Here is a 23,151-nt window from a genome sequence, read left to right on the forward strand (position 1 = left end):
TTCACTGAGTTAAAAAAAAGTACCTTCCAGGCATATAAACCATTCAGCTAACAATGGAACACTGCCGAAAGTGTCAGCTAGCGTGCACAAGTTGTTGTGCAATTTTGCTTAAATATTTTTCTAATTTCACATGTGCATTAGAAATATATTAGCTTTGACTACTTTTCTCTTAGATTACAAGTGAAAAAAGAAAAATCTCTTTGGGAAAAACAAAACTGTGCTCCAAAAACGCAAGTAATTAACCCCACATTGTGTTTTCTCAATGGTAAACTGTTTAAATTAAAACTAATATTTTACTATTAAGAGGTAAATATGGAACACATCCACTCACTGTCACTTTAGGCATACCACTGGTTGTTCTATACATAACACAAAGACAGAGGAAGAGGAACTGTATTTTTGCTCCTTCCAGACAACAAGAACCAGTCTTACTAGATAAGGACAAATAAAACACTTCACAGACTGAATTACAGATGACAAGGTTTGCTTGAAGAAAAATATATTTTTTAAAAAAGAAAACATCATTCTTTAAAATCCAATATGACATTTACTATTCTTAAATACTTTAGAGGTTTCCAAGTACGCTGCCACCATGGGCTGCACTATATGTAGCAACCCATGAATTAGATTTAATCTACACCTAAAAAGCTTTTGTTTGGACGATACACTGACCCACTAAAAGGAAAGGGTCAATGAAGAGCAGGTTTAGATCCCTGAGAGGAATGTTAATCTAGCCATTCAGTTATGCAGGGAAACAACTGGGAGTAATTTGAGTGGAGTGATTGCTATTATTGCAAGACTTGATTTATTTCCTATTTTGAAAAATGTCTTAATAAATCAAGCCTACAGCTGCATACAGCAGCAATGTTTCCTAGGGAAAAAAAGTTAAGGTACCTAAGAAAGGAGACTGAATTAAAAAAAATGTTTATATTACAGATGTTTGTCAAATTAAGAGCCGGTTTGCATTAGGAGTTATACCACAAAAGAGCTGGAAAACAGCACAAAGCAATAAACCTGAGGAATGAAGTTGCAATGCATTTCTCCTAGTACTTATTCCAGGAACCTGATTGGGTAAGAGAAAATCTCTTTGATTTACAGTTTTATTCGTGCAGCTCATTTGATGATTTTATGTTGTTATCACAGACGAACAGTAGTGTAATAGAACAGCGTTTGTTGATAAATGGCGACAAGGGTGATATTTATCACCATCGCTCACATTTATCATCGGTGATCTTTGTAATAGGATTATAGGCGAGAGTCAATAAACTGTCTGTCTTCAAGATGGATTTTAAAAGAAAAACAATACAGACAACTGGATTTGGACACTGGGAGTATTTTTATGCACCTGAAACGTGCAGTTCTAGCTTTTGTTTTTTCAAGTTTCAATACATTTTATACACCATTACCCAAACATAATCCATCTGTTATGCAAGTCATTGAACATACTCTAACTCAGAAACCAATTTTGATTAAATAAAAAAAATTAAGTTATTTTAATATAGAATATATTCACTATATGTGTACCTCAAAGGTAAAATATATATTTTAATAGGATTGTGAGCAAAATGAATAGTAACTTTAGTTATTGTGCTCTAATGCAAACTTACCTAAAACTTGCCAACAGCAATGCATCACATCATTCAAGATGACAAACCTGATCAAAATCATTCTTAAATGCGGGCTGGAAAAAAGGTCACAGTCTTACACCTTGAGGCATCAGATGTATTGTGTATGTAAATATTATCTAGATTATCATGATATGGGTATACAGTAACTTACTGATGGTTTATTTCATAGACGATGTACAGTACATAATCTTTAAAGAAAACAGATTGTACAAGATTCATGGATATCAATCTACCATTTAACTTTTTGAAAAAAAAAATATATATACTGGTTGTTGGTCTTTGAATGAAGTATTCAGTGAAAGAGATATTTGTGAGATACAGAAGTTGGCACCATGGTGGAACCTATCTGAAGCTTTATTGAACCAACAATTTGCATTTCATTTCACAGTTAAGTGATTTTTATATATCAGCTACAGGATACCCGAGTCAGATAGTATTGGTTTCAACATTACTGATTTAGTATTGGGACTCAATCTGCTTTGCCTCAGTCCTCTTCCAATCACCTTCATCTCCTTAAACCTGGACAGGAAGGCACCGCAGTGCTCACAGCATATTTTCAGCAAACATCTTTTCTTCATCGAGAAATAGTAGAATATCACTTATTTCTTCAGCTGTACCATGACACAGCATGTGCAAACACAATGAGGTCTTCTGCACATACTGTAAAGTCCAAGTACTGCAAATAGTGCTTAAACAGTACTTCAAGAAATATTTTGGTGGTAGTAGTCACTGAAAAGAGAATTGACAGTCCAGTAAGAAATGCTATTAGTCTTTACCTTTGCAAGTACATTTATGACTTGAACACTTTGGTGATCCCCTTTTTTGGACAAAGGACCATTAAGGGGATTCTGAGACCAATACAGTAATTTTACTTGTACAGTAAGAGGTCAGCATCTCTTCCACAAATGAAAGAACATTGCTATACTGGCTTAAAAGAGTTGTTATTTCTGTTATGGCTTTTCTTTTAAGGCTTATGAAAGCTTGTTTTCTATAAAATCTCTGCATACACCCACACAGATTACGAGCAACATTTAAAGGTGGCCTTAGTTACAAATTAAATTTGTCAAATGTTTGCAAACCTTCTGCTGTTTGCTTAGCATTTTAATGATTCACTTATACAGCCTGTGTTTCAGTGAAGTACCATAGCTGCTGAATATTCTATTATAAATCATTTAAGTGAACACAACAGCTAGTAGTTGCACTCCAAAATGCTGTTGTAAGTTTGTCACAAACATATTTTATGCCACAGTTCAGTAATTTATTCCACTTGCATACAATTTTCAGCTAATTTTGGTTTATTGCCAAAAACAATGGAATGAACTGAAGATGAAAGAGCTGAGGTACACCTTCTTGTGCTTCTAAGTGGATCTCCCAGGTTACAACTGTATACCAGACAAAAGACTACAAGCACTTAGAGCAGACTGCCTGGAAAGGGTTAGAGAAATAAAACTCACACAGATGAAAACATTACAGTAATCAAAACAGGGTAAAAAATAAACTAGGAAAAGGGGGTTTAAGCTACAAAAAGCTTGCATAAAACATTTTCACAGCAACAGCAAACAAAGTTTGGGTAATCTGGAGGCCAGGCACAAAATGAGGTTCATATGGAAGACACTGTTAATCTCTGAAGACAAATGCCAGTAAGAAATATAAAAAAAAACATATAAATATATTTTATAAAATATAAAAAAACATACATGGACTATAATGACATGTTAATTTGAGAAATATTTGAAAGGGATTTATCTTGAATTTATGATGAAAGGTTTATAAATACCTGGGGCTGTCTTTATAACTCAGAAATCTAAGGTTGACAATTTCTTTATATTACTCTAGTCATAATTGTAAGTGAAGTGTTTGCTTATAATAAAGAATGTGAAAATTTTAGTCATTTGTTCTAAATTCTGTATGTTCTTAAACCTATACAAACAACTGGGAAATGTTTTAAAACCCCAAAATATTTTTAAAGCCCCCGACTTTTTTTCAGATGTCATAATATGCTAAGATACATTTTGTTCCAATAAGATATTGCACCACTGCATAAATCATAAGGTAGCAAGGCAATTTGATAGAAAGTGATATGAAATATAAGTGAACTTCAGACAGAAAACTGCAAAAAATGTATGTGCTGAACCTCAACACTCTCAACTGTTGGACTTTATATTGTAAAATGTCAGTTGGGTTGTAATCCAAGCAGATGGAAGTCATACAAAATATCTTAAATTCTGTATTTTTTTTAATCCAAAAACAAAATTGCACTAAACACTTTCAGTGATTTCTATTCAACAGAAGGTAGTCGACATTCAATATAAAGCAAATAGCATTTAAGTTAGGATTTCTCTGGTCAACATTTTTCTGATTGAGCAATTGATGATTTGTAATTTTTTTAAAGTATGGCTTATACAAAAAGAAAATGCTGTATAGTCTCCATTCAGTTTACTAACTTACTCCTGCCAGTATGTATTGCAGAGTTTCAACATAATGTAGGGATACATACCTTAGTGTCGCTAACAAAAATTTCCTTCAGGTGGCTGTTAAATTTACCAAGTCTGAAGTCAATATAACAAATAGTACCCAAGATAAAAAGCAATTCATTTTCCGGTGTGTATGGTAGCAATAACCTTGTGATAGATGGCCCCTAGTCATCTACCTATGATGAGATTTTGACCAGAATCTAATCAGTACTCCTTTATATGAAGGCTGTTATTAAGTGAACTTCAGAGAAAGTTGATTTTGCCACTGTAGATATTCTTGGTATAAATACTGTGCTTTGCTGACCTAACACATGGCTGCTTAACATTCTATGCAATTATACAATCAAATCCACTAACTGCGTAAGAAAGCAGAACAACGTATCAATCCAAATGATGATTAGAATCATCAAAACACAGGATATCAATGAAACATATTGAAAGGCAAAGGTATTACTACAGGAAATAGAAGTGCCCTTTTTTTTTCTTGAACGTCATCTAAGTAAGTACACAGGAGTGAAGAAATCCCTAAATTTAGTGACCTGCTCATTTGAGATTAGACTGATTGGTTTCTCTAAATTGTCCCTCTGGGGTTTATCTCCTTGTGGAAGGTAGCTGCTCACCAAACCTCATTATCCATCCATGAAGAAAGAGGCTTTGATACCTCTTATCCTACGCCTACTGTTTCAGAGTGTGGGGCTATAAAGACGTATCGGCAGAATCCCCTGTCTGCCCAGGGGGAAACCAGTTCTCCTCATTCAGTTTCATGATTCATACTTGGCACCAGTGCAAACTCAAAGGATTCATTATCCTACTTGTCATAAATCAGGAAGATGTAATTAAATAAAGTGGATTTGCTTCTTGAATAGTCTGTATTCACACCTTAAAACTGATATATATATAATATTTTTCTTGATGAACACTATATTTACACATATTAGAATAGTTAACACACCCAAAAAAGGCATACCCCAGCCGAAACGTGTTTCTTTTCTTCTGTATTCAGCATGGAATAAACCTTTACTTGCCCCTTTGCAGCCTACGCATGCTGACACACCTACCTACTTAGAATAGTTAATGTTATTATCTAAAAAGAATTAAAATTATACCCTGTTTCTTATATTTTAAGGTTGCAATTTGCTTGCTATGTTTCCCATGAAAATATTTCTGTGTATCAGCAATTACAGTTGTAGGCAGCAGTGTGGAGTAGTGCTTAGGACTCTTTACTGGAGATTTGTGGGTTGAAATCCTCGGTTGAGAAAGGTACATCACAAAAAAACACGCTCCAGTAAATGCCCAGATATATAAAAGTCTTAAAATCATCATTGTAAATGAGACTTTGTTCTTAATGAACTTATATGTCAGAATACAATAAATGAATAAATGTGGTTCTCCTTCTTGTCTTAGTAGATCTACGAGAGCATTCTTTTGTTTGCCACTGTTTTTATATTGTCTTTTCCTCTACTGTGTCACGGGACTGAAGACACCAGAGCATCACCTTTTACTATTTTGTCTTTTAAATAAGCTGTATTTAGTATTTTGGGGTGTAATCATTACCATGCTGGAATAACTTAATATTACCTAACATAATAACACAACTTTCACCCAAAAGCCCCCTTCCTGAAGGTATTACAGGAAGTGTTATTATATTGTGACTGTATTCAATTTCCTTTTTGTCAGTAAAATAATCTAAAACCTTCACTTTAAAGCCATCAAATTTTCAGCAGGCACTGCACAATTTCTGACAAGAGCTCTCTTCTCCTCACATACTGCTTACAATTTGTTGAAATATGACAACATTTTTTCATCATTAAGACTTCAAACATTCAGGTTTTTTCCAAAATTCAAAGTTTGGTGCCTATTTTAACCTTAATGGTTTCCACACCTCACCTGTGATTCTGTGCAAGTTTATCAGCCTCCTTAAATTGTCTGTCTCCTTAAACATATAAAAATTTGGAAATACAGATCTTTGAACATCTAAACTAATGTGTCTTCTCTATTTTGACACCTTTTCAGCCTGATCCATCAGATTTCAGAAGCTAAGCAAGGCTGGGCAAGTCAGTGAAGTGACAGGAGACCTATGAGGAAATCTATTTTGCTGGTTACAAGAGGTGTTTGTGAACCAAAAAATGTCCAATCCAAGGACACCACCCTCTGAGGAGATGTTATTTTTCAAAAGATACTTTCAACCAAGGTACTGACTATTATTAATGATCTCACAGCACTTGTTGAAAGATTGGGGGTGTTACCCCTGGTCTCCCAGCTAAATTCTACCCTGGATTTGTATGCAATCTGGCCTACCTAAGCTTCATCCTTAACTTACTTGGTAAAGCATTTGTATCTTTTCTGTTTTATAGTGGCACTTGGCATAAAGGCTGCTGTGTGTCACCTGGGTAGGTACTACATTTCACTGGGAGTCCTTTAGGATGAAAAGTGCCATATAAATGCAAGGCATTATGATGCTTTAGTCTATAGCAACACAGCTAACAATGTTTTCTGGATCTATTGATTATGGTCAGCACTAAATTAAGCAAAGTATTGATTTTTCTTTCAATTCATCCCACTAAACATGCTTCCTTTGTTCAGTGTTTGTGGACAAATGGACATTCTATTTTAATTCCTTAATTAGAGCTACATAAAACACACATACATTGTGATTGTAATACAACATGGATGTGGTATCATGGTTGTATACATAGAAGGCACTAAAATATCAGCAGTATTAAAACAAAAACAGGCAGCTGGGCTCAAATGTGATATTTCTATAATCTTTTTATAAAATAATCTTGAACTGCATTTGTCTTAGATGGAATTAACAGGACAAAGGCTTAGGAAAACCTGTTGATCTGGCTTTATAGTCCAAAGAAGGAATGCGTTTTCAGTTATTTTTTGTTTTATTCACTTAATTTAAAATAGTTGATTACTCACATTTTGGGCAATAGTTCCTACATCTGCTTGGGGAGAATCAGGAGTTGTAGACATGCTTCTCAGGCACACTAACCTGTCAATCATCTGCACACATGGTGGAGTTATGAAAAACCTTACGATTGGAAGAGCTTGACAAGTCACAAGAGTTGCTGTTTCCCTGATATCTAAATGAACCCTGGGTGACTAACGTCAACTATGTCTCAGTTGTGCCAACTCTGAGGAAAGAAAAATTCAGTTAAAGCTCTTTCTATAAAGCAGTTGGTCACAATAAAAGTGCTATATTACCAATATTTTAACCTGTTCTCAAAGTAATTAATAAGTAATAGATTGTTTGTTGCAACAATTCATGTCATTGTTATAGGGGAAATGTTTCAAAAGTATTCTTTGATTTAGGAAACGGAAAAGCAATGAATTGAACCTCTCTGAGTTATTTCATACAACCATATTGAAATTGTTCTCATATTACTATGCATGCAATAGCAGCCCCTATCAATGTCAGCTCTTTTTCAGATAAAGCAACCTTTTATATACCCTTTGTCTCTTTTCTGTGTCACTTCTAGCTGAAACGTAGCCCCTTTCAGACAGGAGAAGAACATGTCATTACTCTCACTTTACACAATATGGGCCATTACTGATGCTCAAAATCCTGTTCCCATCACCGAGATTTCTTTTTAAGGCAACATCCTTTCTCCTGTAAGTAAGAAACCATTTGTTCTCTCGATGCAGGACCAATTTCCCATTCCCAGTCCTTGTGAAATGTTAAAATGAGAAAGATTTCTACAATTAAAACAACATTTATTAAGGCAGTTTAAAAATCCTCCTTATCTTAAAAATAAGGAGGTGATGTGATGCAATATTTCAATAATCAAGTGCGATAACAGGCAATGACAAACCTACTGAGCAGATACAGTATATGTGCTAACCTGCAAAGACCAACACATACTGGAAAATAAGAAAATTGATTGGCATAAGAGCATTAAGCAAGCACGCCATGTTTGGCATACCACAAGACAAAACTATGCTTAACATCTGCAGGGCATGAAAAACACAACTTTTAGTCACTAAACTGATAAATATCTTGTGGCTTTGGGCTATAATGTGTCTTTCTTAAAAGACTGAAAAAGAATTCAGTATCTAGACTGTATTGTATATGATGAATTGCTTAATAAGCTGTCTGATTAATTAACTTACAACACAAGCAGGAATGCAGCATACTGTACATTTCTTCATAGTGCTTTAAATAATATTTTTCTTCCTGTAAAATCTAAATTCCAATATTCATTTCATTCAAATTAATAATTAAGAGAACACTGGGTACAAAAATGTACTAGATTTGTTTTTTTCTATTTTACAGGAACCACAACAATAACTATAGTCTGTTAAAAGTGTGAGAGAACTAGTGAACGTTTTCCATGCACTAGACACATCAGCAGCTGAATCCCAGATTTGAAACACTACCGCAGGCACACCTCCAGGTGCCCAAGCCACACAGCTCAAATAAGCATCAAAGCTACTGTGCCAAAGGAGACCTGGACCCTTAGCAAGAGGCCCTAGGGAGTGACGCCACAATAACGGAGTCATCATGGACCATAAGCCCTGTTATATTTTCTCCTCTGCAGAAGATCCTAGCTTCAGGATCAAAATAAAATGTCAAAACAAAATACTTCTTCATTTGAAACACTACCATGAACTTCACATAACAAATTCAAGTGTAGGCTCAGTCTACCATGAGCCCCACAACCTTGGGCTACTAAACCTGCTGCAAATGGACGAGATGGGCCAAGAGCAGCCATAGTGCCAGCAGCCATATCATCCTATTACTCACAACTGGCAACCCACTGAGGCTAAGCAGGTGTGAGCCTGGTCAGTACCTGGACGGGAGACCTCCTGGCAAAAACTAAGGTTGCTGCTGGAAGAGGTGTTAGTGGAGCCAGTAGGGGGTGCTCACTGTGCTGCCTATGTGGGTCCTAATGCCCTGGTATAGTGACGGGGACACTATACTGCAAAAGGGTGCTGTCCTTCGGATGAGATGTAAAACTGAGGTCCTGACTCTCTGTGGTCATTAAAAATCCCAGGGTGTTTCTCAAAAAGTGTAGGGGTTACCTTGATGTCCTGGCCAAATTCCCCCCTTGCCTTTACCAGTCATGGCCTCCTGATAATCCCCATCTATGAACTGGCTTCATCAGGCTGTTCTTCTCCCCACTGATAGCTCGTGTGTGGTGAGCAGACAGGCGCACTATGGCTGCCGTTGCATCATCCAAGTGAGTGCTACACATTGGTGGTGGTGGAGGGGAGTCCCCATTACCTGTAAAGTGCTTTGAGTGGAGTGTCCAGAAAAGCGCGATATAAGTGTAAGGAATTATTATTATTATTAAAAGGCTTCCTCTCATTTGCAACCTTTCTTTGGTTGCTGGGAATACTGCTGTTAGTACTCCCAATGCAATCTCTAGTTACTGAAAACACACCTTTTATACAAAAAAAACAATGTGCAAATTTATACATTCCAAACAATTACAATCCTGGGTCTAGTGAGTCAGTGTGTCTGCAGGTTTTCATTTCAACCGAGCTCTCAGTGAGCTCAATAAGTTAGTTACTGGCTTAATTGGAGCAAATTAACAGCTTCTTGCAGCTCTTCATGTGCTGTTGTTTTGAAAAGGACTAGAAAACATGCAGACACACTTGCCCACCAGGTTCAAGGTTGCACAGCCAAAATATCACACAAGAGAAATGAACTATTGTTCGAAACAATCTGTGAACTGCTGTTTTAAGATTTCTTTCATGGCAGCCCCTTTGTCACTGCACCCCTGATTCTGCCACAACAGGGGTAAATCCATAACCTCTTTCGACATTATCCAAGATCATTAAGATGTAATTGGGTGTTTGCAGAAGACTTAAACCGGATCGACAAGGAATTGGATAGACTCAGACCTCAGTAGAGGAAAATGCTTTCCAATGCTACAAATTGCTGAATGAACAGATTCTCAGGTCATGTCTGCGCTTGCAAGTTCAGAGCGGATGACCACAGAACCAGTTGTATGAAGACTGGCTCCAACTACTAAAAAGACAGGTGGAGCTGCTGCTATCAGTCTAACTGTTGCATGGGTCCCAAACAAAGTTACACTCCAGGAAATGAATAGCTGCTACAAAATGACAGTGATAAGATAAAATTTCTATGAATTGCCATTTCCCCCCTTGAGACTGTTGTGCTGTATGCACTGTATTGTATGCATTCCAGGTCCAGAGAGGTTACTTACGGATCAGACAGTAAACTCCCAGAAACAGGTCTGTGCATTAAAGCCAGTCTTCTTTTGTTATCAGCTTCCTCACTTTTAAGAATTAATAATAAACTCAAGGGGTTCGTAGTAGAAAAATCAAACATTAATATTTTGGCTTCAGTGATTAGACACCAAGGTTCATTATTACATAAAAACAAACATTATTTAGGAGCAAACTGTGTCCTTGTTGGTTGTCCAAACTCTGTCCTACCTGTTGGTTTTTCTTTGTAAAGGTACATGAAGACCTTTAAATAAGCTATTTACACTTAGATAATACACTATTTATAAAGCATTTTAAATAAATTAATGACAATAACATTGAGCAAAATGCTCACACCTTTGCTATTGGTACTCTTATTCACACAGACAGACATGGAATTGTTACAGATTCACGTCATGCATCTGAGGTATTGTGAGTCCTTCTGGTCTTGTCAGTTTGTGACATCACTTTACCGTCTATGCTACACTGGTGCTATTTCCACAGACTAAAAAATTAAACACCTCCAAATACTTTGTCAATTGTCATTCTAGGGCATACCAAACCACAGGTTGTACAAAGGATGAAGAGCATTTAAGTTTTGTATTGGGCAATGAAGCAGCTGCAGGGAGAGCTGTGAGAGAGAATAAAAACCATGATGCACAAAGAATAGCTCCATCACTTTAGCAGATATTTTTCCTTTGTGCCCATTAGAGGCAAAGCTTTTGCACTATTTCACTGAGTTTCTAGTGACTACTTCTTTGCCAATATTATAGTCCAGTACTGTAATTCAGCTAGATAACAGCAGGGATGTACATAACCCAGGGCAAGCAATCTGATATGTAAGTGTGCCAATATTATCCACAGAGGTGATATTACCTTCAGAGATTTCCTAGAATGGCTTTACATCTAAAACACTGCTAGCATTAGCATGGCGGGTAGTAGTAGTGAAATAACCAACATCTAGGTTTAAGCTTTATAATCAACAAGAGCCTATGAGACTTTGCATAACATTACTGAACTTTGACTGCATCAAATTGGACCTCTCAACAGGCAAGTTTTCCAGCTCCAGTTCCTCCACCTAGTATCAGCATTGAGCTCCTGCCCTATTCAGAAAATAAGATATATGCCAAGTAATTGTTTTTTCACTCATGCTTCTAAAAACAACAGAAAGTTGAAGGAAACTGTAAGGAGACATTAACACATGCCTACTTAATTTGTACAATATTAAATTTATTAATAAAAACAGCCTCTCAAAGACATACGGGACATTTGGATATAATGGATATTTTTCCGTTTCACAAACATGCAGAGAGTTATGAAGTTACAGTACTTTTGGCTAAGAAGACACCAATTCATTCTGTGAAACATAACCATTTTACAAACATCACCCAACACTTGCAAAGTTCAACCTTACTACTTAATGACAGCTTTACACCTGTGATCACGTTTTAAATGTGTTATTGATGAGTGAGGTGAAGTACAAATTAATTTGGGCCTTATTAAAAAAATATAACCAAATTAAAAAATATAACCAATCATTAAAACGACACACACATTGGAAGAGTTTATCACTTGTGTTAGAGATTTGTTTGGAGCTGCAAGCTTGCTCTGTGTAGTAACTTCAGTAACTCTGTTACTCTAGAATGTGGCTCTATCCATTTGAAGTAAGCATTTTTTTTGTAATGCACCACATGCATCGTCAAAACTGCATGAAGAAGGCAGGCTGGAGATGCAATCTCTAAATCAAGCTTGTATTTAGATTTTGATTTGTGTACAGAAAACCAGATAATAAAAATAAAAATACATGGCTGTAGAAATACATTAATAATCCTGACAGTTACTGCCATCTTAATGAAACAACTGTCTTTTCTGAAAATGCTGCTCCCTAAATGTCCATGAAGAATATTAGCAAACTGGTTGAAACACAAAATCTGCATTTGTTGTTGATAATATGTGTGAATGTGCCAGCAGAAGCTTATTGAGCTCTTGACAGGTCATCAGTATATTTGGCATGAAAGCCCCTGATGAAAGGATTTGTGAAAAAGAAATCACAGTTGTAGACAAAACAGGAGCCTAAAGGAAGAGAATCAAGTTGGGTATGTGCCTGAGTGATTTCATCAGTGCATTTGTCCAAGAACTGAAAAATACCAGAGGCTTAATGCTTGGAGAGAAATGGAACATAGTAAGCATTACAGTAGACATAATTATAAAGTTCCAAAACCACTGCTTCAACTTGATATAATATGTTTTCACAGTTAGACTAAAGTTAATTCTTCCAGATATGCAACTTAATTCAATATAGCTTTTATGGTGCCATATTTAATGACTGTCATAATTGTTAATGTACAGTAATTAACAGATTCATATCCATTAAACAAATAAGAAATATATATTAATGTTATACAATGTACTATACTAATTACTAAAATAACTCCCATCAAATCTAGATGTATTTTTCAGGGTTGTGCCCTTACAAGACCAGAGACAATATACAGTACAGTCAAACCAATTTAATGCAACCATTTGTGCTAAGCAAATTCTTAAATTTCGTCCAAAACAAAATTCACATTTTATATGCACTGGATTAAGTGACCACACAACTAGCAATCCTAATTGTTTTACTCCAAATTTGAGGCAGGTGAGAGAGGTTGATGTGCAGCAGTGTTAACTCATCTAGTCAGATCTCAGACGTTAAGCTAAGTTAGGCCTGGTCAGTAGTGGAATGGAAGGCATGAAAGACAAAGCAGACAGCTGCTGCTAGTAGGCAGTACAATCTTGACTCTCTGGATCAGAATTACCAAGACAATGCATCCATACAGTAAGAGAGGACACTGTGGGGGGAGAGTCAGCCTTTGAATTAAAAGTTGAACTATGGTCCTAACTACTTGGTCATTAAAGACCCTTTGGTACCTTCTCAAAGAGCAGGGCTTTTATCTCTGGTGACTTGGCTAAAATGCACTCTGGGCTTATATAGACTGGCATCCCTAATATTTCCCCTTAATTCAAATGATGACGTCATTGCACTCTTCTCTGCTTTCTCTGCTGCTAGCCTGCAATGCAATGGCTGTCTTGCATCACCAAGGTGGTTTTACCCTTCAGTGGCAGATAAAGTGATTCCCCTCCATTTTGCTCAGCCAGGGTGTTGAAGCTGACATGCTGTGATCTTTAAAGATCAAAGTGGCCAAAGTCCTTAGCTTAGATCCCTAATGGACAGCCAAACAACAGAGATTGTGTGAAACAGCATCCTATGCAGCCTTTTTAAAAAGTTAACTTGTCTTAAAGAGAATTTGCACCTATACAAAAAAAATCTTCTGTGATTTTCTCAGTAGTAAGAAATCAGGCTTTTTATACCCAATAAATGATTTATTGAGGAAATGTTTAGTCTTGGGCGGCACAGTGGTTAGCATTACCACCTCACAGTGCAGTAATGTGAGGAGCCCATTGGGTGCTCCTGTTTCGTTCAACAGTCCAAAAACATAGTGGTAGATTCACTGTCTGGGAAAAGTGCCCCTAAGTGTGAGTGTATATATGTATATATTTATGTTTATGTTAGTCCTTTGGTGAACTGGCATCTCGTCCAAAGTATATCTGGCCTCGTGTTCCTTTCTTGCTAGGAAACACTACAGCTCCCCTGCAAACATTTCTTAGATAAAGCAGCTAGAAAATGGATAGATGCTTGGTCTTGACTTGCATTCACTTCAAAGCAAATATTTGTGCGTGTAAGGTACACACAAACTCACTACACTCTTTTGAAATACTGTGTCAAAAAACATTTTGAGATGTACTGTATAAAACATGTACATATGGTGGGATTTTGAAATCTACCATCCCATATTATTGTGGGTTGGTATGATGGCTCATGTCTAGAGAGTAATGATGTCTCCTTTATTTTGTGGCCTGCCATAAAGATGATTTTTAAAGATGATTAAACCTTATTGTTACTATTATTAATGTAAAATGCCTTGAGATCCATAGATGTTGAAAAGACACAAACTGCATATTGAATATTGAATTTTGCAGGTAAATAATGCAGCTTTAGTTTGCTTATGTTGCATTCCCAAACATACAAGCATTACATTTACAGAAATTAAATTCATGCACTTTCTAAATTCTTTTACAAGGCAGTGGCTTTTATTGTACTTTTTTTTTTAGTTCTATAGCCTTTGTTTCAATAGTTTTCTCTAGTTCTTGCATTGATTTGTAATGATTTTGCAACTTTGATGTTTGGTGTTTTTTTCCTCAGAAAACATTTCTCAGAAACTATACAGTTGTTCCTTTTAGTTGGCTGCAAGATGCATTATAATATGAAAAAGGCCATTTACCATAGCTAGGCTGTCTCCCAACAATACTGTGAGTTGCTTTTAGAGAAGTGAATGGGAACATATTTACTTGTCTGACTCCTGGCCGTGTGAAAACTTGATGAATAAGCAAAATGTCACTGCCAGAGTGTACCGAGACTCATGTGCAAGTTTAGCTATAAACAGCTGAAGTTAACAGTGGTTGTCAGCTCAGTTGGACTACATTTTTTTAAAGGTAAAGTTATCCTGCTAGAATGTTGTCTTGATTTCTACAAGGCAAATCATAACTAAGAGCATACTGTAAACTAATCTGTGTGGTATATATTTTACTTCAGAAATCCTCACCTAAAGTTTCTTTTTACCAGTGGATGTGTAAACTTTTCAAAATATTTCACTACTGTAACATGCCATCTCATCTCACTTTCTGCAAGCCAGCGAGGGTTGCTGTAGCAACAGATTGAGCAGAGTAGACCAGACTTCCCTTTCACCAGCAACAGTCTCCAGCTCCTCTTGTGGGATTTGCAGGCATTCCTAGGCCAGCTGAGAGTTATAATCCCTCCAGTGTATCCTGGGTCTGCTCCAGGGGCTCTTCCCAATGGGTCGTGCCTGGTGTATCTCCAGTGGGAGGCACCTGGGGGGCATCCTCACCCAATACCCAAGCCACCTCTACTGGCTCCTCTTGATCCAGAGAAGGAACGACTCAAGATCTTTCCAGACTGCCGAGCTCCTCAGCCGGTCATGGGGAGTAAGCCCAGCAGACCAACAGAAAAACCTCATTTCTGCCACTTGTACGCATGATCTCATTCTTTCAGTCACTACCTTAAGCTCACGACCATATCTGAGAATGGGGATATAGATTGACTGGAAAATCTGAAAACTCAGCTCCCACTTCACCACCATGGTTCCCTTACAGCATCCATATTTCTGCAGCAACTGCACCAATCTGCTAGTCAATCTCATAATCCCCACTATCCTCACTCGTCAAAGAGTCCAAGGACTTAAACTCCTCCGGTTGGGGGAAACTCTTCCTCCCTCAGCTAGAGAGAGCAATCTACTCTTGGCCTTCTTTAAATATTGTGTTGCCTATGAAAACCAGCTACTAACAGCTATTGAATAAAGTAATAAAGTCATATGTTCCTTTAAATTATCAGAAAGACACAAAGGATTTTCTTCATAAACATGATGTTTCATCATCCATGTGGTCAACATGTAGCGACAAGTGAAAGGTCTAAATTATCTTGATCATTATTCTTTGCTCATTACTTTATTAAGAAGTTTATGTTTGTTTTGGAAATTTCAGCAGGGGAAGGAGGTATAGACTCAATTAAAAGTATTAAACTTCTTTACTGTATATACTGTATATTTTCTTTTTGGTGGGGGATGTTGTTTGATCAATTACAATTAGAAACACTTGACAAAACTCAGTTGTAAGGGAAAAATATTCTTTTGCATAAGCAGATTTGTTAAATAACATATAAGATCACTTTTTTTGCCATACACAATTTCTTGTATTAGGAATTTGTCTTTTTGCATACCTCAGCTTGCTCTCCATGAGACACACAGACAGGGAGAGAAGCTGGGGGTCAGAGCACAGGGTCAGCCATTTATACGGCGCCCCTGGAGCAGCTGGGGTTAAGAGCCTTGCTCAGGGGCCCAACAGAGTAGGATTCCTCTGCCGGCTGCAGGACACAAACCAGCAACCTTCCAGCCACTGGCACAGCCACAGAGCCACTATATCAGAAATACATTTGAAAACGTTTGTCTTCGTCTTCCTAAAGAAGCACAGCAGTGATGCCCATGCTAATTTTTATTTTTGTCTTGTTTATGGCCTGTTTTAAAGATGTAAAAAAATAATCACAAGGAAATTAAATGATTTGCCCACATTTCTACAAGGGAGTGATATCATTTGTTTTTTACCTCCTTGTAAAAATCTTTAGCTGTTATTTGCTTATTATGTTTATAACATTTAGATTAGACTTTTAATTAGAATCTAGAAAGCTACATTTATAACATTTAGTTTAGACTTGTTTAACAAAAAGTAAGTTGTGAATTTAACATTCCGTCATAAAACTTACAACATCATTAGTCATTTAGTATAAAATGTACAATATATCTAAATCAACATGGCTGTTAACAGTGATCTCACAACGATACCAAATGATCTCAGATGCCTTTGGATACCAAACCAAACATCCACAGGACTGCTACTCATCCAGTTCACAATCATCCAGTTGTGTCAGAATTTAAAACTTTGAGCAAAAAATTAAACCTACAATGACAGGTGACATTGCCCATTTGTGACAAGAGTAACCGCAGCTTAGGAACTTATAAGGAATTAAAATGTCAGTCTAAACATGCCTTATAATAAGGAAATCTAAATTGGAATTTCTGCTCCATGCATCTGAAGCTATCAAATAATAGAATTTCATATCAACTGTAACCAGATATCATCAAGGGATTATTTTTCAGAACTTGTAATTGGGATAAAAATGTTCGATGGTGTTATCCTGTTTATTAAAAACATTTTGATTTAGCACTTTATTTAATCATTCTAAACTGGATTTGTTTGTAAAATATTAATGGAAAAAAGTACTGTATATGTTCATGTAAGTAAAGACCATCATTGTGTTCAGAAATATCCTCCAAGATTACAACAGTACTGTTTAGAATCTCATGTTGAATAAAATGTATACCATGTGTAGAAAATGAACAGTCTTGTCATGATAATTTCAAACCATTTGGTTCCACACAGATTTATTCTTTCATCATGTATCATATCTTAGGGATGAAAAGTTACCACTGCATTTTAAATTACACATTGATGTGGCATCCATGAGGTGAAAACAACTGGTCAGATCTGTGTTTTAAAAAGTAGCAGTTTTCATAGCTTTAAAGCCCTCAGCAAAAACATCATAATAACTAATAAGAAAACAAACTACGCTGACCTTTAGCATGAATATCAATACATGGCCTCTGGAAAAGAAGACAGGGGACTTCTGTGGCTCAGTTACTCTCTTGAACAGTCAAGGGACAATGACAGAAATTCAAGTAGATAGTGTAAATGCTGTACTGTACATGCACTGTACAATAAGTCCCCCTGGATAAGGCCATTTGCTGAAAAAAAAGAAATTAAACTGAAGCAACTGGTTTAGAAAGTAATGTTCTGGTTTCACTGACCTGACCTACACTGTCACACCTGTCACTGGCACAGGTATGAGACTCAAAGGAGAGAAGGACAAAAAACACTTCAACTAGCATACACATGCTTGAGGATTGTGTTGACAATGAATAATAAATGGATGACAATACTTTACTAAAGGTGTATGATAGAACGCCATTTGTACGTACAGGAGATCTAATTAACAAAAGAAGATATTTTCTCATGAAAAAGATGGCAGATAAACATCAGAAACCTGCCACCGCCAAATAAATCAGTTATTGCATAGCTGCTTCATTTCTGGGGACTTCTTTTTATACTCAGTGAGTGGCAGTATCTTGGCCACAACTGTGATTTCCAGGCTGTAAGACTCATTCTGCAGTCTAGGTGCAGGCTTTCATCAGAAGTGTCTTCTTAATTAATAATGGCTAATCAAAAGCATTGTATTTGTTTCTCCTTCAGTCTTACAGTTCAATATCCATGACAAGACAATTTGCAGCTCACCAGTGGCCTCACACAAATATGTCTGGTCTTTAAACATGCCAAGGAATTTTTGTTACTTGAGACACATGCCTGTTAAAAATAACATGGTTCATACGCTCTTGGCATTTTACAGTTAAGAATGGAACTGTCTATCATTTGGCTTGTAAATAATTAGTGAAAACTCTGCGGGTATGCATTTAACATTTTCTGCTTTTTTGAGTTACTGTACAACAAACAACTCTCCATTATTTTAGCTTGCTATTCTGTAATAAAGGGACGTATATTTCAAAATGAGTTGAAACTGACATCTTAAGAATTCATTTCAAGTATACCTAAACCATTTTTATTAACAGGTTAAAAATAGTTCGCATTTACATTCAATGGATTGTGTTTCAAAGTTGTTTTAACTTTTTAATACTATAATTTTCAATATTCATACTCTGTATGTACTGGGAGAAGAAAATTGTATCAAAAAGAAGTGTTTAAACATTCTTCAGAATGCTGGAGTCAAACTGAAATCTGAAAGATACATAATGGTTATAATACCAGTAAAATTTGTAAGATTAAAAATAATGTACTATGAGTTCCCTTTTTTCCTCACATTTAATGAGATTTACAAATGCAAGTGGTTCTAAACAGTTACGGTGATAGTTTGGGTTATGTGGGGGCAACAGTAATTTATTTACTTAAGATCCAGACAGCACACTAAAATGAAAACGAAAAGCTACAAGAGCCTTCACTTGATTTGTCCAAACAACTCTAATCCTTAAAATGAAATATATTTCTCTCTGCAGTTCTGTATCTTCCTGCAGTGTGTTAACAGCAAGCAACTGTCAGCATTTGCAACTAGTTTGGATTTACGATATTTCTGTTGCAGTCTAACAAAATATACCCAGCATGTTGAAAGAACAGCTGCTAACAGTGGGGAAAGAAGAAAAAATGAATGAAAACGAACACAAAATCATGCAATGTATATAATAATGGAAAGAAAGTAGTGGCACTGCTAAAAACAAAAGAAATAGCAGCACATTCTTGTCAGTATTCATGTCTCATACAGTTAATGTTTGCTGCCCCCTGTAGTTTATTTGTCTGTCTCTGGTAAGGAAATAGGATGTCTTGTTAGATCTCCTATTTGTACATCATAATGCAATGAATTCCCAGACACATTTCTGTTCCATTTGTTTCAAGTTTGATGTGCTTTGCTGGGCACAGCCTCTTGGAAGATTTGTCCATTTGACTGCTTTTATATAAAGATACTCTAAAACTCAGCAATATGAAATCCACCAAATGGAAAATTAAAGAGGAAAATGGGTTTCTGTTGTACAGCATGTTATTTTTTCACATTCAAGTGTGAGTAGTTTACTTAAATAGTAGAATAACATATTTAGTATTACTCTCTTTGTTAACACTTGTCATTTGCAATGACTCATGTTTTATGTAATTTAATTGTTTTTAAAGAGGTCTTAAATACGTTTGATTTTTCAGATAATAAGAACACATAATATTAGCTGCACACATATTGGAATGGAACTTTAGTCATTCTTAATGCCCGTAATTTTAGTTGATTTCTAATTGGTCTGGTTTGACTCCTACAACTCAAAGAGTACTGTACTTCAAAATAGTAATATGTCTACTGGACACAGGTTTTCTGTATTTAAGTATGTAAATGCTTCTTCTGCTTTAAACCATAACCTTCCATCTGGTTTCTGTGGTTCATTGTACCTTTAAAGTGTCTTTTGAGACCACCCTGTTATTATAAAGTGTAAATTATATGGGCTAGCAAGTGTTTATGTTAGGTAAATCTAAGTAATTTTAATACATAGACTATAAGTGACAGGAGAAAGCGCTAGTAAAGTGAAGTTTCTGTTTTTTTTTGGTGGAGAGATGGCAGTAAGGTTTTTACTATTAAGTACAATTAGTAACACATTTAATTCATTTAAGAATTTTACTGACCAAGGAGTTTGTCAACTCCTGATAAATGAGTTTTTTTTTACCTTTTCAGAATACTGGCAAAGAAATCAAGCAACTGTAAGATCTAAATGACATTTTTGTTAAAGAACATGTATATCACAGGATACATGTTTACTGTATAATAAAAAAAAATCAGAGATATTATTGCTTTCTTGCAATTTCATGACTCACTTTGATTTGAGAGAAACAAATCAACAGAGAGATTTCAAAAGTACCATGGATTCATTCAACTGGTATGGTTTACAGTATAACAATATTGATAACAGTGTGAGACAATTTGCCACACAAAAACAAAACATTTATATTTAAGAAATTCCAGATCAGGGTGCTATCTCAATTAGGTGAAATATCTTATTTTGGACATAAGAAACACCTAGGGTACCCTATATCTTTTTTGTCCAAAAACACTTTTGCAATTTCACTTTGTTCACAAAATACAAAATATTTGGGGATGCAATATGAGTACCCTATAAATATCAACATTACCCAAATTACTGTAGGTATTTGTTATTTCTGATTTCAAATGTTTGTCAACTCCAGATAAGTGATTATAATAATGTACAGATTCACTGTACAAAGACTGATCTAATAAGAAATACATTTAGGAATATTGTGGAGGTTTTTCATACATTTGCATTTATTCATGGCTATAGTTGATCAAAATCACAAATCTATGTTACTGTAAGTCTCCTTACTAAAGAAAAACAACTTACCAGTATCTACCAGAATTATTAGTGTGGTTTTGTAGATACACATACTATATACACAACATTAAGTTGCATTAATACAAAAAATGGATCATTTTGAACAGTATTAAATAAGATTGTCAGTGCATTTCAGAATCACAATCAAACTATGCTAAAGGTAAAAATTTAAAAGAAGATATAGTACTATGCTAACTGTTCTTTTCTGCAATTATAATTATGTTAGCTTTAACCCTTAAATACCTTATTATAAATATTTGTTGATAATTTTGGATATTGACATTTATAGGATTATGCAAGGAAAAATCTCAAGTTTCAACAGTATGTAATTTTGTCTCATGAAAATGATGACTATTTTTGCAACTAGGCTTAAAAACTACATAAAATTATACAAGTATTTTGAATAGAAACCTTTTTTTAAATAAACAAATCCAAGTACTCATTTTTCAAAGAGTTGAAATTCCCATGAAAATACACCATTTGGAAGTAATATCCCTACTCAAGGCCTGACAGAAAAGAGAAAAAGTAATGACAACCTTCACGTATTGTGAATGCCTCTCAAATACTGTACTGTACAGCTTTTTCCCGGCAATTAACCATTTTTTATGGCCAAGGCATGAATTAAGCTCACACTAGAAAGGTAGAGGCCACAACTTTCCTCCAAAGCTCCTAAATTCTGCATATGATTCTGTGTATGAAAGTATTTTAAAATGTTTTTAATAATATACTGGGAAAGGAATTTTAAAAGATTTATGTGATACAAAACATGGGCAAAACTTTAACAGATGACTTAATAAACGAATCTTCTGTGTCTAGTTTCTGGTCCGTGAGAGTAGATTGGAGCAACTACAGCTCCTTTGTGATACATTTAAAAAATCCCAGACCACTACAGTACTGAAATACTTGTGTTCTAAGGTTAATAAACTAAAGTAGTCTTAGATACTTACAAATTATATCAATGGTCTTCTGCAACGTGTTTGATAATAATTCACAAAGTAAAGAGACACTTTAAACTGCCATTATGTAATATAGAATATTACAACTTTAAATACAAAAGTCCAGCCTATTTTTAGCTGTTTATTTCAGAGATAAGCAGAAAAATGCCGGGATGTTTTTCTGCTTACAAATCAAATTATTATCTACCAGAGAATGAACAAAGAGCATGATGATGTACAAGATTTATGGATACAAAATATCAATATTTATAATATCACTTCTGCATATTACTTTTGTCAGTCAAAGATTATACCTGCAAAACAGCAGCTTTGGAGGTCATCAATGTTATTCCATTTTGTGAACAGGTACAATAGTTACTTTCCAATTCTCAGAAATCTACAAAACAGGTTGGTATTCATCTGACGGACAGCTCTGTTCACAAAATAATCTTTCTACCTTTGAGATTGTGCACTATTTGCAAGAAACTAACAAAAATATGTTTTTTTTTGTCATTACTCAAAAATACCAACTGCCTGGAAAAGATTGAATGTTGCTTGGCTTTTACCATAGATGATGCAGAGCCAAAGTAAGATCAAGTCTGCAAACACCTTGATAATCAACTGTGATAAAAATGACTGTGTCTGAACCCAGATCAAAACTGTGACCCACCAGCCAATTGAAAATTACAAAGGTAATTCTTGATGATGGATTTCCTTTGGATAGAACAACATATGAAAGGCTGTAAATTGAAAAAAAAGACTGCATGGTCTCTCTTGCTCTCTGATTGCATAATGTGATTGCTAACATCTTAATAAATCCATCAAAGCAATACTGAAATGCAAACAATTTACCTTCACATAACACACATACTGTTTGCCAAAAGTCAAAGTTTTAGTGTGATCTACAGTAAGTCCATTTTCTAATAATATGACCATGCTTAAAAAAAGTTATAGAGCTATGGTACAATATGTGTCAAAACAAAATAAAATTCAGTCAAAGCAGAAGCCTAATAAGGTTAAAGCACAACATGCATCTCATTACTAACAAGCGTAAATTCACCTTAATGTGAGCTATTACTTTGCCTTGCTAAGAATATGTATTTGTAATGCCTCACTTGGATTGCTGATGTTAGCTTTAAATATTTTGTGCCTTATATGAGACATGTGCAATCTCTCACCAATCTGAAACAGAGTTTTACCCACTTGTGGAACTGCTTGTTTTTGGAGACTTCCAGCCTAGCAATTTCATGCTTTGCTAGTATGCCTCGACAGCCATTGAATCGGTAATAACAATGGTGGACGGTAACGAACCAAGATGGCA

Source organism: Atractosteus spatula, chromosome 1 (genome assembly GCF_055471065.1).
Source record: "Atractosteus spatula isolate fAtrSpa1 chromosome 1, fAtrSpa1.hap1, whole genome shotgun sequence".
In the NCBI taxonomy this organism is placed as follows: Eukaryota; Metazoa; Chordata; class Actinopteri; order Semionotiformes; family Lepisosteidae; genus Atractosteus; species Atractosteus spatula.